Below are 15,279 nucleotides of genomic sequence, written 5' to 3'. Positions count from 1 at the left end.
AGTCCGCTAGGGTTTCAACCCAAAAATACCTAGGGGAACATTTCCCTCCAACACTTCTTCTTTGCTTTTATTTAGAGGCCTCATTATACTGCTTCTATAATCTTGAGATTTGTGCCAAAAATTATTGCACTTGAATCATTTTACATGATCTAATAAGGGGGGAAATGGATTGAATTATTGGTAGCATTTTCATTAAACATTCTAGGATTTTAGCTCAAACAACCATTTCTTGAGATCTTATATCATCTACTACTCCTATTCGTCATATGGTCATTTCTTACATATGCTATGCAATCTATTTCCTTATGACCAAAATTATTGCATGAAAAATAATAGCAACAAAATATATTTTAATACCTAGATATAACAAGCCTTGTTCTAAATCCCTTCTCGGGTCTCAATTGGTATTCACTTCCTTACTTGGAACTTTCTTTTCTTGTTGATGGGGTCATGCCACTACTAATACTTGTCTTCATTTCCAACTCTATTTGCATTCCTATTGGATCCTTTAAGCAAATCAACATAACTTATGAGTTCTTTGCATTTATTTTTTGATGCCATTGAGAATTGATTCTCCCTTGGTAGTTTCATGATAACCAAGAGCTATTCTAATAAAAGGAGATCTCTGTAAATTTAGAATGTCATCTAAGGCTTCGAAACTCTTTCCAAAAAGTCAACCTTTGATTCATATGATCATTGGCCATTTCTAAATCCTTTCTCAAGGAAACAAATTTAGCTTCTAGATTCTAAGAATTCCCTTGCTTTTCTTTGAGATAGTTTAGCAACACTTTCCTTTCTTTTCTTCTTATAGTTGTAACTTTATGGGAGAGATTGTTGATTCATTAAGATCATTATTCTTTTCTTCCTCATGTTTTTGCAACAACACATTCTTCTTTTTGTTTTTTCTTATAAGTCTTTCTATTTCTTCCAATGCACAAATAAGTTCTCCCTTAATATCATCAACATTTTCTTCCTCTAAATCCAATTTCTCTTGATTAGAGTATTTGGTCTCCACAGTCATGAGTATGAATTCCTTTTTGTTATTAGCAGATTCATATCTATTACTTTCTTTTGATGACCCACTTTTTTTCTTTTTGATACTCAAAATATTTTCTTTTATCTTCATGTTCTTGTTTATCATTGTTATTTTCCAAAATTACATGTGGATGTCTAGAAGCAATATGACTTTATCTACTACAACTACAAGATAATAGTAGCCTTCTTGTGGATTTAATTTTTTCTACGTCTACTTCACCTTCAATTTCTTCCTCTGAATATGAATCTTCATTTTGATGATAAAAAATTTGAGCATTCATGTCTAGGAGATACTCTTCGTCAACATTATCTTCCAATTTTGTATATAGACATTTAGAAGCATGATGACCTATTATATGTAACATCCCCTACATTGACTATGATCCTTATAACATTTTTTGTATAATTGAACATCTTAGAATGATATTTGATTGCTGGTAGAAACTCTATTTTAATATAATAAAATTATTAATGTTGAAATTCATTTATGCCTTGATCATGGAACCAAGACGTATGAACGTTGGTTTAATGATAATTGAGCAATAATGCTTTAATCGATGCAAAAATTAGAGTAACCATATATTAATGTTGGAAATAAATTAATTATGGATTAATGTTTTAATTAATAAATAATAATAATTATAATATTAATAATTAATAAATTAATTTGTATTATTAAAATACAAGGAGAAGGGATGGTGGGATAGAGTTCTAAGGAGATGGGGTATGTGGTGAACCGCCATACCAATCTCAACAAATTTAATGCCAAACCTTCGTGGATGGAAAGAGTCGCTCTGATTAGAATTGGTCACTCATATAAATGGCAGTGTCATTAGGAGTTTCTTCCCTTCTCGTGAATTGAAAGGGTAACATGAAAAGGAAGGAAACATGTAGGGGGAAGAGTTCCCTCTCATCCATACTCAAGATGCAACTCAACAACCATAAGTATGCAGGTAAAATCAAATAGGAGGTTCAGTTTTGGATTCCTAGAGATTTTTTGTGGAAGAGCGAACGTATGGAACAATCATAGAAAGCATTCACTTGTATTGGGTTGTTTCCGCTCAATCTTCAGTTTTTACCTGATACTTTGAATCCTAAGTGTTACAGATCCATTTGGGCACATCACTCCCATCATCCAAATCAGTGTTTTAGGGCTCATCAAACCCTAATTTTAGTTGCTACATGCCCTAAACAAGTCAAACTTTTGAATTCCTCCTTCCCAAACAGTTTCATGGCCTGAAGACATCCTGAAATGTCCTCTAGAGGGACCAGCGTAGGTAGGCCCATGCAAGGGTGCACTGCAAAGAAGTTAAGTCCATGCCAGGGTGCTCTACAGAGCACTTAGGCCCTCTTTGACCTACGCTAGGCGAGTTTGAGCGAAATTCACATAGGGTTTGGGCAATATTCTTATCTTCTGGAGCCTTTTAGAAGATTCTCACACTTATCATCTCCCATGAGCTCGAAAATGGATGAGGAATGAGTTAAGATACATCCTATCCTCTCATCCCTTCCTCCATGGAACTAATTCTAAGTATGGAAGGCCATTCAATACTCTCATTGATGACAAAACCTCCTCCATCTTCCTATAAATTGACCACTCATCTAAGTGACCAGGGGCTGGACGTTGATGACTTGTAGGGGGATAATGTTAGTTTGAGAATTGAGATTATTGCAAGTGTCATTATGATGCCAGATTGTCATGCTTATGATGTGATGTGGATGGAACCAAAGTTGGAGGAGTGACTTCGAATCAGGGTTGTAATCCTTTCTTCTATTCAATAAAGTGTTTGCACCTTTTTCCATATGCTTATCTTGATATGTGATTCTTGTATGTGTGAATGTATCTGATTCCATTTACTTGTAATCAATAGATATTTTGCTTTGATTGGTTCTTTGTCTTCTGTTCATGTTTACAGGTACTTCTCAAGCATGTTAAGTATGGGAAGGAGCGACTGGATCGATTCAAAGGAGACAAGAGGAAAGCAAAAGTACAAGTAGGTCCTCTCATTCTCCTTGTCTTATTTATTGTTTATAGAAAATGGTTAAAGTGCTTTAAACTGTTGTTCTAGATATAGCTACTTATCTAGGGAATTAGTATTTATCCGTAGATACCAAATTCTTCATAACAAATTGGTGAATCCACTGAGGAATGATCATCATTCCAAGTAGCTTATCACCTCTTAGGAAACTCTAGCAGCCCTTGCTTCCTTTCATTAATTGTATTTCAGTCTTGTTGAAGTGGATTTTGGTAAAAAACGGTGTTTAGTTGCCTCTTGAAATGGCTTACTATCACCAGCGCAGGCTTGTGAGGGACACAGTGTGCTGCAGAGCACCAATGGATTAGGGACAGTGCTCTAAAGCACACTATCTCCCATTCAGGGCTGCACTGATCCAACTTGGGTTAGGTTTCCACCTTTGGATAGGGTTTTTCACCAAATTTCTTCTGTTTGATTGCTTGTTGAATGATCAATGACTATCATGTCTTTGAAATCAAGATTGTATCTCCTTTGCTAGCCCTACTTTGACTTGATTGATTAATGTTTATTAAATGATTTCTTTGTCATTATCGATTCATGGTTAAAGTTAGATTATAGTCAAATAATCTTTGTTCAAAAGAAAGTGTCGTAAAAGTCTTCTATTCATTCGAAACAAAACTGTCATAAAGTCTTTATTCTTGTTAAATATTGATTGATTGTATGTGCATTAGTTTCATTTTTTGTTCATCATAACATTAAGGGAATTGAAAAGAAAAACTTGCATCTTGCATTGAAAAAGTTTGTGTGTGCTCATAGGAATAGTTTAGGGAAATTGCATTAGATTGTGTTCTTTGCTCTTTGATTGAAAGAAATCTGATTGTTCTATCCCTATTAGCTAGGACTTTCATTGTTAAATTGAATGGAAAGAACGCTTATCATATTATTTTCATTCTAGGAATTTAGAATACATCACGTGGTGAACCTTGAAAGGAAAATTCCCAATCAAGATCAACTTAAAATTAACCTGAATTTACCTAATGGAGAATTTTCACCTAACGCAAAACATTTAGAGGTTCTAGGCTAGAGACATGTTTCGGTGTTGTAAAACATAGTAGATGTCGCTAACTTGTCTACAATACATCCCGAGTGTGATATCTCATTCCACGTACGTGAGTATATCGTAGCTCATCCACGTACCTTCGGGTATATAGGGTAGTGTTACAATATGTAAGGTATATGGGAATTCTCTCACTGTGCAGTTTTGCATTAGATAGTGCTAATACGGATTGGTCCTCCACTTACTTTCAGGTATATATGGGAGGAGAACACTAGGTTGCTATCCATCCTTAGGTAACCGAGTCAGCCGCCTTGTACACTATGATACATCGAACATAGTGTTGGATTGAGGGGGCCTGACCCAGGTTCAACTTTAGTTAGCCAAACAAATCCCTACACTACTGGCCCTTTCAACCTTAGCCTGTGGAGTGCGGACTGAAGTCTCACCTGAAGCAGTATGGGGGGATGCTGGAACTAAGTTTCTGCACCCTTGAGATGGTTGTGATGTCGGTTTATTCCAACTATACCTGCCTTTGCGCAGGTTGCTTCGCTCTTTGCTCCACCCTTCAATACCTTCGCAAAGTGTTACAATCGGCTTTCACGCAGTCCTAACTAGGGGCTAAAGTCCTTCCATGCTGCTAGGGCAGTGAACTGCGATTTATCCTAAACTAGGCTAAGTATTTTACTTATATTATTAACAGATCTTAGATAGCTTCACATAAACAGATGTTATTACTTGCGTTCACTTAACCAATACAATTATACACATTCATGCATCATATAAGCATTAGAAGTGAAATTCATACCCAATATAACAGATGCATAAACAGGAAATAAAGACGTAGAAATGATAGAAAACTTATCTTTATTAATACTTCCAGATGATTACAGACTCGACTCACCCTGCGCACTCAACTGCAGGGGTCTACGCACTTAGATGCGGACTTCTATGCCTCTGTGCACACAGCTGCAGAGCCTCTACCTATGCTACAAACCAAAACTTAGACTTACATTTCAGAGCTATCTCGCATACATCTTCATTATTCATATGATTCTCTATGCTTTTAACTACTTAGAGCTTAGCTCTATTTATACAATCCCATGGTCTACGGACCATGGGTAGATCTTTTACAGCTGACATTACATTATCAAAATAAGGGTAGACAACCCTATGACTCTTTAACAACTACGCACTCTGTGCCCACAAAATGCGGAGTCTTTACATTGGAATTACAAAATTGGACCAAAATATGGGCTCTTAGACCCAAAACTACCCTTGGGGGATCCCGTGCCCAACAGGCCCCCAACACAAACATCGTGACTTGCCCTCGAGTCACTTTGGAGGTGTGGAGATATTAGCACAAAGACCTCCTAGCTTTGTTTGGATCCCTGTAACTTCGGTAGTGCACTGAGTGGCTTCCTGATGGACTTATTCCATGCATTGGTCAGTGAATGCTGCTGCTAACTGCTGCCCTCAATCCTCTGCTGAGTTGCTTGTAGTTGCGTGAGCTTTTCTTCAATGGATGCTATAATTATATAGGCCTCACCGATCCATGGCTGTAGGCGCGCTTTCAAGACCACTTATTTGTGTCAAGCGACATCCACCTGTTCCTTGAGCGCCTTTGCCTATTGCATATGTGCAAGCCTTTGTGTAAGGAAAAATGTCTGCGCGGTCCCTTTTACCTCGTCATACCTCTGCTATAGGTCACGCGCCTTTGTCTCTGAGCGCTCTACATTCAGGTCCTCCTGTAGAGTGGACCTCGAATGACTGTTCAAAGAGCTGCATGCATTCTATCACTGCACTGTCAATTGCCGCGATCGTTGTCATAATCGCGATGGTGCGCTGTTCTCTAACCTTTGGCAGAGTTCAAGGCTGAGCCCTCAACTACAATTTTTCCATTTGAAGGTTCAGCTCCAGCTGAACCCTGGACATCTCTACTCTTGCATCACGCACCCCGATGGCTAACTTACAAACGCGCGCGTCCACCGGTTCTCCTGCCTGAATGTCTAACTCTAGGACCATTCGACAGGCTTCCTCCACAACCTGCATTATCTGTTTGTTCTGCTCCACTACCTCGTTGTGCTGCAAACCCAACTATTCAATGTTTATGTGTTGCTCTCTCATTACCTATAGAGTGCAACTCTCCCTGGCCCGCAGTTTCGCAGTGACTCCATCCTGCAAGAGATAGAGCGTCTCCCGAGGGAGCACGACCATATTTAATCCGACCCCTTTCAAACTGCTGACCATGGCCCTGTCGGCCTCTGTCTCTGTAGTGAGTGCTCCATTTGGTAGCACTATCATGTTGGTCACCCTGGTGCACAACATCTTCTCGGCAGACGAAGTGCCGATCGCGAGGTTGGTGGACACTATGCCTACCTGTGGAGTGTGAACCTGCAACGCCTACAACTCTGTTCGAAGAGCCCCCAATACCAACTGTTGTTGTTCCACAAATTGTTGGAGGGCCTCCATGGTGACATCCCTTAATGTTTCGCCAATATCATGCAAATCCCCCTCAGTGAGGGTGATTGGGTCGAACGATGTATTCGATGCCTTTGTTTTCTTTCACGGCACTGTCTGATCGAGGACGCTTGAGCTGGGTCGACGTCGTCTGCGAGTCCGCGCCACCTTGTTCCGTGTCTATCTCTGGTTCGGGCGAAGGTGACTTATGTCCTTCGTGCTCTTCTTGTCCTGTTTTCTGCTGCTGTTCCACCAAGTTTGCAGCATCACGCACTGCTTGGGCCTTAGTCACTACTTCTTTCTTTCTGCACTTCTCTGCCAGCTACGCCAACTGAATCTTTTGTCTCTTCTTTCTTGCGCTGCGTAATAGACTTCTCCATTTCCACTGGGGAGCTAGCTGGAGTGCGCCACTCCGACACCCAAGACTCAAGGACTATGACAATTACATCGTCGGTCACCAAGTATGGTAAACCATGCCACATCTTTATAGGGTCCTTCCGCGCCCTGATGAAGACATGGTGGAAGTCTACTTTGAACTCTGCAAAGCTCTACAAGCTGTTGTAGACTATGGGCGATAACTACAGCTTACGATTGATCCCCATCTAGATGGTCATTTCCATTAGCACCTAAAATATCTTTCTTTCTCTAATCTGATGTGCGTCCTTGGTCGCCCATAGTGAAGCGTACTTCGTTGCTTCTGGAAAGTCCGACGTGACCAAAGGGAACTGGCTATCTTTGGGCAACTCCCATGCTGCTAGTATGATCGACAACAGGAGCCATGCATAATGAAATGTTTTTCCATGCTCCTATGCCTTACAACAGTTCGCAAGGAACTCGCCACATAGGTAGTTCACCCAGATGAACTGGACTCCTTCTGCACATTGCACCGCTAGTGCAACCACTGGCACGGGCACCTCATCCGCGTGGCACTTCTACATCACCTTCCTTGCCAATATTTGTGTCATGACCTTGACTGTAGGGTTGTTGATGTTGGAGATGGCATACCCTCACTTCTTCTTCTCCAGTTTGAACTTCTTCTTCATCGCTTTTACGAGGGCCAACTCGCCACCTTTTCCTTCTGAAATGTTAGCTGGATCCTCCCTTGAGCAAGGTAGCCGTGTAATCTGGTGAATCAAATGGTCTATGATGGGGATGGGCTTCTCCAGCCACAAGCACCCATCATGCACCAAGCAGAGCAGCTGGCTGATGATGAAGACAGTTACTGAGGCGCGATGGTAATGCGACACCCAGAGCAGGTTTAGCAACCCAGATTTCTCTACACCTCTCAGCCATTTGCACAACTCCAATTCAATCATTCTAGCCATCACGTCCATCTTCTGGCGCATTAGCTTCACAGTCGCCAAGGATAATTTTAGGGGCGACTGTTCGCCCTTTGGTGAAATTAAGGGGTTTTAAATTTTTAGTGGGCGAATATTTTGTATCATAGTACATTTTTACAAATCACCTCAAATAGCCCACCTTATTTTAAGGGAGAGGGTAAAAAAGGTAAATTTAGCCCTTGAAATTAGGAGTTACAACATTCCATTCGCCCATTTTCAAGAATAGGTTTTATTTAAGTGAATCCATTCGCCCATTTTCAAGAATAGGTTTTATTTAAGTGAATCCTATGGGCCAAATACCATATTTATAAAAGAGGTATGGTAAATTAATAAAAATATAAATAAATGAGAGGTATGGTAAATAAATAAAACATTTTTTATATTTATTCCATAAGTCACCTGGTGTAAACAAATAAAAATATAAGTAAAGTGGAGGTATGGTAAATAAATAAAACATTTTTTATATTTACTCCGTAAGTCACCTGGTGTAAACAAATAAAAATATAAGTAAAGTGGAGGTATGGTAAATAAATACAATGTATTTTTATACTTACTCAAAAGGTATGGTAAATAAATAAAAATATAAATAAACTAGACGTATGGTAAATAAATAAAACCTCTTTTTATATTTAGTCCATAACCCTCGTTCTATTTATGAAGGCTCAAGAAAGAGGTTTTATTTAAGTGAATCCTATGGGCCAAATACCATATTTGTAATAGAGGTATGGTAAATTAATAAAAATATAAATAAACGAGAGGTATGGTAAACAAATAAAACATTTTTTTATATTTACTCCATAAGTCACCTTATATTTAACAACACTCAAAAAATGGGTTATATTTAGGTGAAACCTATGGGCAAAATACTATGGGACAAATACCATGGACTAGATTGTTATTAATACCATGCAAAAAACCATTATTAACCCTAATATTAGAATTGATAAAAATAAAAATGGCACATGGTATTGACCCATGGTATTCACCAAAATGGCACATGGTATTGACCCATGGTATTCACCTGGAATGTAACCTATTTAAATGGGGGAATTAAACCAGCATAGATCCATCTTTACTCTGGATCTACTAACCCCCGAGAGGTATCAAATATCATGATATGCAAACTAGCATAGAGTGAAAAAATATTTGATCCTCTTGGGGCTTGGTCAAGAGTAAAAATGGATGTTGTAATTTAATGTAGGTTAAACATTTTAGCTTGGTTAAAATAAAAATAAAAATAAAAATCAACTATTAATTTTATTAATTTTTATAAATTACTAATAGTAATTTTTAAGCTCCAGGTTTATGATAACCCATGGTATTGACCCATGGTATTCATGTGAGCATAGACTATTTAAAGGGGAAATTCTATTGTCTTAGATCCATACAAAGTTTTATTATTTAGTGAAAGACTCGCCAAGATCTTACAAGATTTTATAATTGAGTAAAATATTCGCCATGCCTGGTGAGAGATTCGCCAAAAAATTATATATACATATTATATTATTGATAAAATCGCCTTCCATTTTTCCTATATACCATGGAGATTCGCCCATTTATTATATTTATAAATTTTGGGGGGGTTCTTAAAATTTTCCCTGACAGTCGCTAAATGTGGGAACTTCTCATGGTCTTCAAGGATCCAATCTTCAAATTTCAACATAGGAACCCACCCCAAGTGCACTCCATCAAAAAAAATATTGTCAGGGAGCAACAATGTTTGCAGATAGCTCTTGCTCTCATCTATATCCTTCAGTACCTTGGCTTAGAGGAACATATTCAGGTAACCAGGTAATAGGGTCCACATCTTGGGTTTCAACTTCCATCTATACATCCTCGCCCTCCTCATCCACCAAGATTTCTTAAAACTCCTCTTCGTCCACCTCTAGATTAATGGCATTCCCCTTTTCCTGCAAGGTGATCTTGTTCCTCTGTGGATTTATTGGTGAGATACGCACTGGGATCATAGCCTGCTTGTCCTACTTAGGTCTTGGTGTGTGGGGTGATTTAGGGACCTCAACTATCATTCTAGCACTCTCTGGGGCTTCTACTTCTGCAATTTCCTGCGCGGATTCCATGGGTGTCGACATTAGTCTAGTTAAAAGGTCCTGCATCTCCTTTGGAAATGTTTCAAACACTGAACTTGCTCTCCAAGCCTCAAAGTTAAAAAGGTCCATATACACTTGATAACGGAACAACTCAGTTCTCAAAATGCCAAGTGTTTTTCGCTGGACAACCACTTGTAATTTATAGTGCCTTTTGAATTTGAATTCAACTGTTCCCCCCACATTCGGCCCATTAATGCTTGATTGGTGGTAGATTTTCAAGAATCTAGCCCATAAAGTTTGCCTTAAATGCCTTTCTCCCACTCCATTTGGCCTTAAACAAAGCATCAAATCATGAATAGTGACTTTAATGGTCACTTTCCAGCAGACCTACACACCAGCGCAGCTATCCTCACATTGTCGCGGACCCTGTGACACTTCACTACTTTGCGCAGTCCAGACATCTTGTAGCTCCCGGGCAATGTATTTTATAGTCCCGCGCCTTCTTTCAGCTACCTAGAGCGCTAAGACTGTGCCACTTTCATATAGTCACATCATCGGATCACTGGTGTATGGCTTCAAGCGATTTCCATTCACCTTTCCTAGGAAGGGTTCTCCATTTAACATGACCAGCTGTACCGCACCTCCATCGGTAATCTCCTTAATAATATATGACCCTAACCAGTGCATCCTGAACTTTCTGGGGAATTTATCAATTTTACTATCATACAACAAAACTATATTGTTTACCTTGAATGTGCGTAACTTGATGTGTCGATTGTGCCATGCCTTTTCACACTGCTTTTGGACCTGCTGGTGAAATCCAACCAAAATTGTTCTTCCTCAATCTCATCCAGCTACGCGAGCCTCTCTTCCAGGACTCCACGATCTATCATACCTGTGAGCGCTGCTACACACAGACTAGGCATGATGTATTCCATAGGAATTACGACTTCCACTCCATAGACAAGCCTAAAAGGTGTCTGTCACGTCAGTTTCTTGCATGTCATCCAATAAGCCCATAACACTGCAGGTATGCATAGGTCCCAATCACTTCGTTGTGCATTTCATACCTTGGTCAGTGCATGTTACACAAAATGTTGTCACCATGACTTTCTGTAGTCAGTGTGAGTCTATCACCACTCATACTGTCCTCCTTTACAAGTCTCAAACCTCAGCTCTTCATGTCAAGCTTTAAAAAATGAGAGAAAGTCCTTGAAAATCAATAAAACTCTGGTTCCACACTTTCTCTTACCATTACCTGCAGTCCCGCACCCCTTGGTCATGTTACTTGCGGACCTTCCTGCTCTGTCTCTAAAGGAGTGGGTGCGGACAAACATAAAAGTAAAAAAGGCGCAAGTTTATTCTTAAAAACTCACTTTGGGTTAATTTTGGACGCTTCTAGAAGGAACCTTGACATGGTTGGTTCGCTCCTAGGTGGTTCATGCATCCCATAACTAAAGGAGCTAACCCCTTGATGAGAGGAGTTTATCCCTTTGAAGGAGGGCTTTATCCCTTTGAAGGTGGACCTAGTAACTTCCCTCCTCTGCACTATAAATTGAGGCATTGGGCTGGTTGCTAGGGAAGTTGAAAGCTGAATATTTTTGAGGGTAAATGCTGTTGGAATTGAGACTTCCTAGTTAAGCTTGAGAGGATAGATTACATACCTTTTGGCTTCTTTGGGAAGAGAGTGAAACTTGTCAAAGTGGAGGAGATTCTTGCTGGACCCTGGGAGGAGCTTGTACAACATCAAGGCACCAAGGTTGTAAAGTTCTTCTTTGATTAAAGTTAATACAATCAGATTCATTTTTCTCAATAAATTGTCTTCTATGATTTATTTCATAAATTCCTTGATCATCATGATAAATATGCTTTATTATACTGGCTATGCAGGTGCTATTTAATATGTGTGCTTGTTTGTGTTTGTAGATTCTTTAGAAGGGAGCTCATTTGGATCAACAGAGCGTGGCTTCCACAAACTAGCACTGGATCCGAGGTAGGCCTAAAACATCTACTAGCCTTTATTTATAAATTGCATATTTAGAGAAAGATAGAATTTGTTTGGTTTGCTTGTTTCTAGATATCCATAGATACTAGGGAGGTCAGTCTTGTCCGCAAGAACGACTTATCCAGCCGACAAAATGGCGACTCCACTGGGGACTTGAATTTTTGGTTTTTTCCTTTGCTTTTACTTTGACTTGAGAAACTATTTCTCTGTTTTTGGTTTTTGCTTGCTGTGTGGGATTGGGTAGGTTCTGTAGATCTTGAATTATTTTTTTGTTTTTCACGCTTTTGGAAGAGGACCGCACCCTCTGTTTGTAACACAGTGCAGACATCCCCGCACTTTTGCTTTACACACAGAGCGGTACCGCACCTGGGTATACTGGGGACTTGCGGACCCTATCAAAATTTTGAAAAACTTGAAATATTTTCATTCAGTCAGCTTAGGATTTGTTTATGTGTTTTTAGCCTTTGCCCAGATCTGCACGTGTCTTGTCAGAAACTTTTCGTAGGTTAATTCCATTGGCATTTAGGTTTTAGGTGAAATTTCTAGAAGCTTTGTGTGCCAGGCTTGATTTTCGTTTGGTCTTTGTAGTAACTCAGAGCTTAGAAGCCTTAGAAACATCAGATTACCCTGGTTTTTGCTGGTCTTCTTATGAGTCTGACTGTTTTGTAAAATATGCCTTTGTTGAGGAATCCATCTTGTTTTTCTCTTTGCGAAGCTTCGAAAGAACTTGTGTTGAAAGTTTTCGATTTCATTTTTTAAAAAAGAAAACAAAAGCTGGTTGTTTTTCAGTTAATTTGTGATTCTGGACAAATTAGTCCTTAGTTTGCTCATAACTAAGTAAAACATCCTTGTAAAGAAATTTTGTAAGCTTTTACTTCAGTTAGCTTTTTAGATTTTATAGATCTCAAGATTAGTTTTTTCAATAGTTTTGAGTGTTATATAAATTTAAAAAAATCTCTTTTGAAAAAGTTTGTTTTTGTAGTATTTGAGTGTTTGGAAAGAAAGGGAAATTTTCGTGAGCATAATTAATAGTCTCATTTTGAGTTTGTTGGAAAAGATAAAAAGTTCTTCGTTTTGTTTGTTTGTTAAGGAAAGATTTGTTTTTACAAGTATTTGCATTCTCAACTCTTTCTTTAGCTAGAAATTCATTGAAGGGAAATGATTGTTTATCATCTTAAGTGCATTTTTAGTGTTTTGGAGTCGAGTCTTCACACCATAAAGTTTCATCTCCGCACCTTTTGACTTAAGAAAAAAACAATAAAAATAACGGTTAAAGTAAAATCTATCTAGCAATATTTTTATTTCTAGGGCTCTTTATCACCAACATAGCTTAGGTTAGTATCTTGGAGTAGGGAGTAATTAACTCTCCAAGATAGTAAAACAAACAAGTAGCTGTATCTTGCGGTAGGAGATAAATTCCAATTGTTACATCTATGCTCTGGGAAGCTCCTCTTAACGGAGTCAAGCACGAGATCGTGTCCGAACCAGTGGGGTAATCAATCCTTCCTCATTGGGAACGATACAAGATATACACATATTAAAAACGGTAAACCTCAGATTAACCATTGTCGAGGAGCCTGGGGTCACTTGCTGGTAAACCTTGGATTATGTCAAGGAGCCTTCAAGGGGATTGAGCTTGCTACTCTGCCCTTGCATGTGTATCAGATCACAGACTGTTCCCCCAGGTATATTTGGTTCTGTTGGTAACCATAGTGACCATATTCTATAGGATTCTTTCCTAAGGTGACGGTGGAGGGAAGATCCCACTGTACCTGGAGCAGACGTCGGCTAGACTCACTTGGATTTTCTGGGGGGTTCTCTTCGCTCAAGACGGTTTACTGGAGAAACTTGTGCCAGTCTATTCATTAAGCAGGTTGCCGGGGTAACTATTCCAACTGCCATTTCTGTATTGAATTCTGCGACGTTGGATTTCATCACCAACTAGTGTTTTTGGTATTACTGTTTGTGTGTAGTTTGACCTCCTAGATTCTTTAGGCGTGTGATTCAAAATTGTTTGGTTCTTTAGGGACTTTAGGTGGTTTTCATTGAGATTTTTCTTTGTTTGTGTGTGAAGTAGTTAAAATATTTAATTTTGGCTGAATTACCGAGGAAGTCCCGTAGACTTCAGGGCCAACCTCCTGAGTTTTCACCAAGCTAGCTTGAAGGGCTATGAGTCCTTGTAACTCCTAGTGACAGTAGAGTTGGGTCACCTGAAGAAGGAGAGTCTTCTTTAGTTGTACATCCTGATTATCAAGTTCAAGCACCAGAGTATATTATTGAACCTGTTTCTTTTTCCGAAGTTACTGGTAGTTTTTCTTCTACTAGTGAATTAGCCAAGGAACCTGAAATATCTGAACCTGAAACTAAACCTGCTGCTACTCCAACATCAGGATTTGCCTCTCCAACTTCCAGTGGTCCTGGTTCGCCTAGGGTAGAAAGTGTCATTACCCAAAATCTTCCTTCTGGACTTATTGCTATTGAAGAACTTGTTACTCCAGAAGAAGGTATACCTATCCTTGAAAATCAACCAGCTATAGAACTTAGGGAGCGTGAATTGATCTTTTACAGTCCACCTAGGAGGGATGCTTGGTATCTTTCATTGACCAATTTTTTGGAAAACCCGGGACTAAGTTTTTCACCACCTCGCATTCCTTTTCATCCAACACCTAGGGGTTATTATCCTCCTTTGAATATGTCAAGACAGTCATCCATGTTTTCTCAATCTCCAAAAACCTTTTTATATGGCGTTCCTACTGTTCCCTCTGGGTATTAGTCTCTTACTGGTACTTTTTCGGGAGCATCTCCTCAACCTGTTGAACAAGGGTTATTAAATGGTAATGACAGAACTAAGCCGTTGAGTGTAGAAGATATTCTTATGATGTCAGGTACCATTCCAAATCCGCAACCTCAAGGTGGCCAGTTACCACCTGGGGGGCAGCCTCAAGGTCCTCAATTATCGCCTGGGGGGCAACCTCAAGGTACCCAATTACCACCTGGGGGGCAACCTCAAGGATAGTACATACCTACGGGACAGTACATTCCTCAAGGTCAACCCCAGACTCAGTATGTACCTCAAGGTCAACCCCAATATCAATATGTACCTCAAGGTAAACCCCAGTATCAGTACATGCCTCAAGGTTATCAACCTCAAAGTCAGTACCCAACCCAAGGTTTCCAACCACCTTCCGGTCAATCATTTGTCCAAGGAGCTGGAAATGTACCTTTGAATTATCAACCCTACCCTCAACCCGGTTATGGTCTTCCATATGCTCAACGTTCTATGGGTCCATACCCCGGAATGAACTTAGTGTGGGATCCATCTCAATCTCAACAGATCTTACAACTGAATGTGCAGTTGTCA

Source organism: Pinus tabuliformis, chromosome 3_2 (genome assembly GCF_031772625.1).
Source record: "Pinus tabuliformis cultivar Carrire ecotype Pingquan chromosome 3_2, CPIR1, whole genome shotgun sequence".
In the NCBI taxonomy this organism is placed as follows: Eukaryota; Viridiplantae; Streptophyta; class Pinopsida; order Pinales; family Pinaceae; genus Pinus; species Pinus tabuliformis.
The sequence above is the reverse complement of the archived record's forward strand: the minus strand, read 5'-3'. Positions refer to the sequence as shown.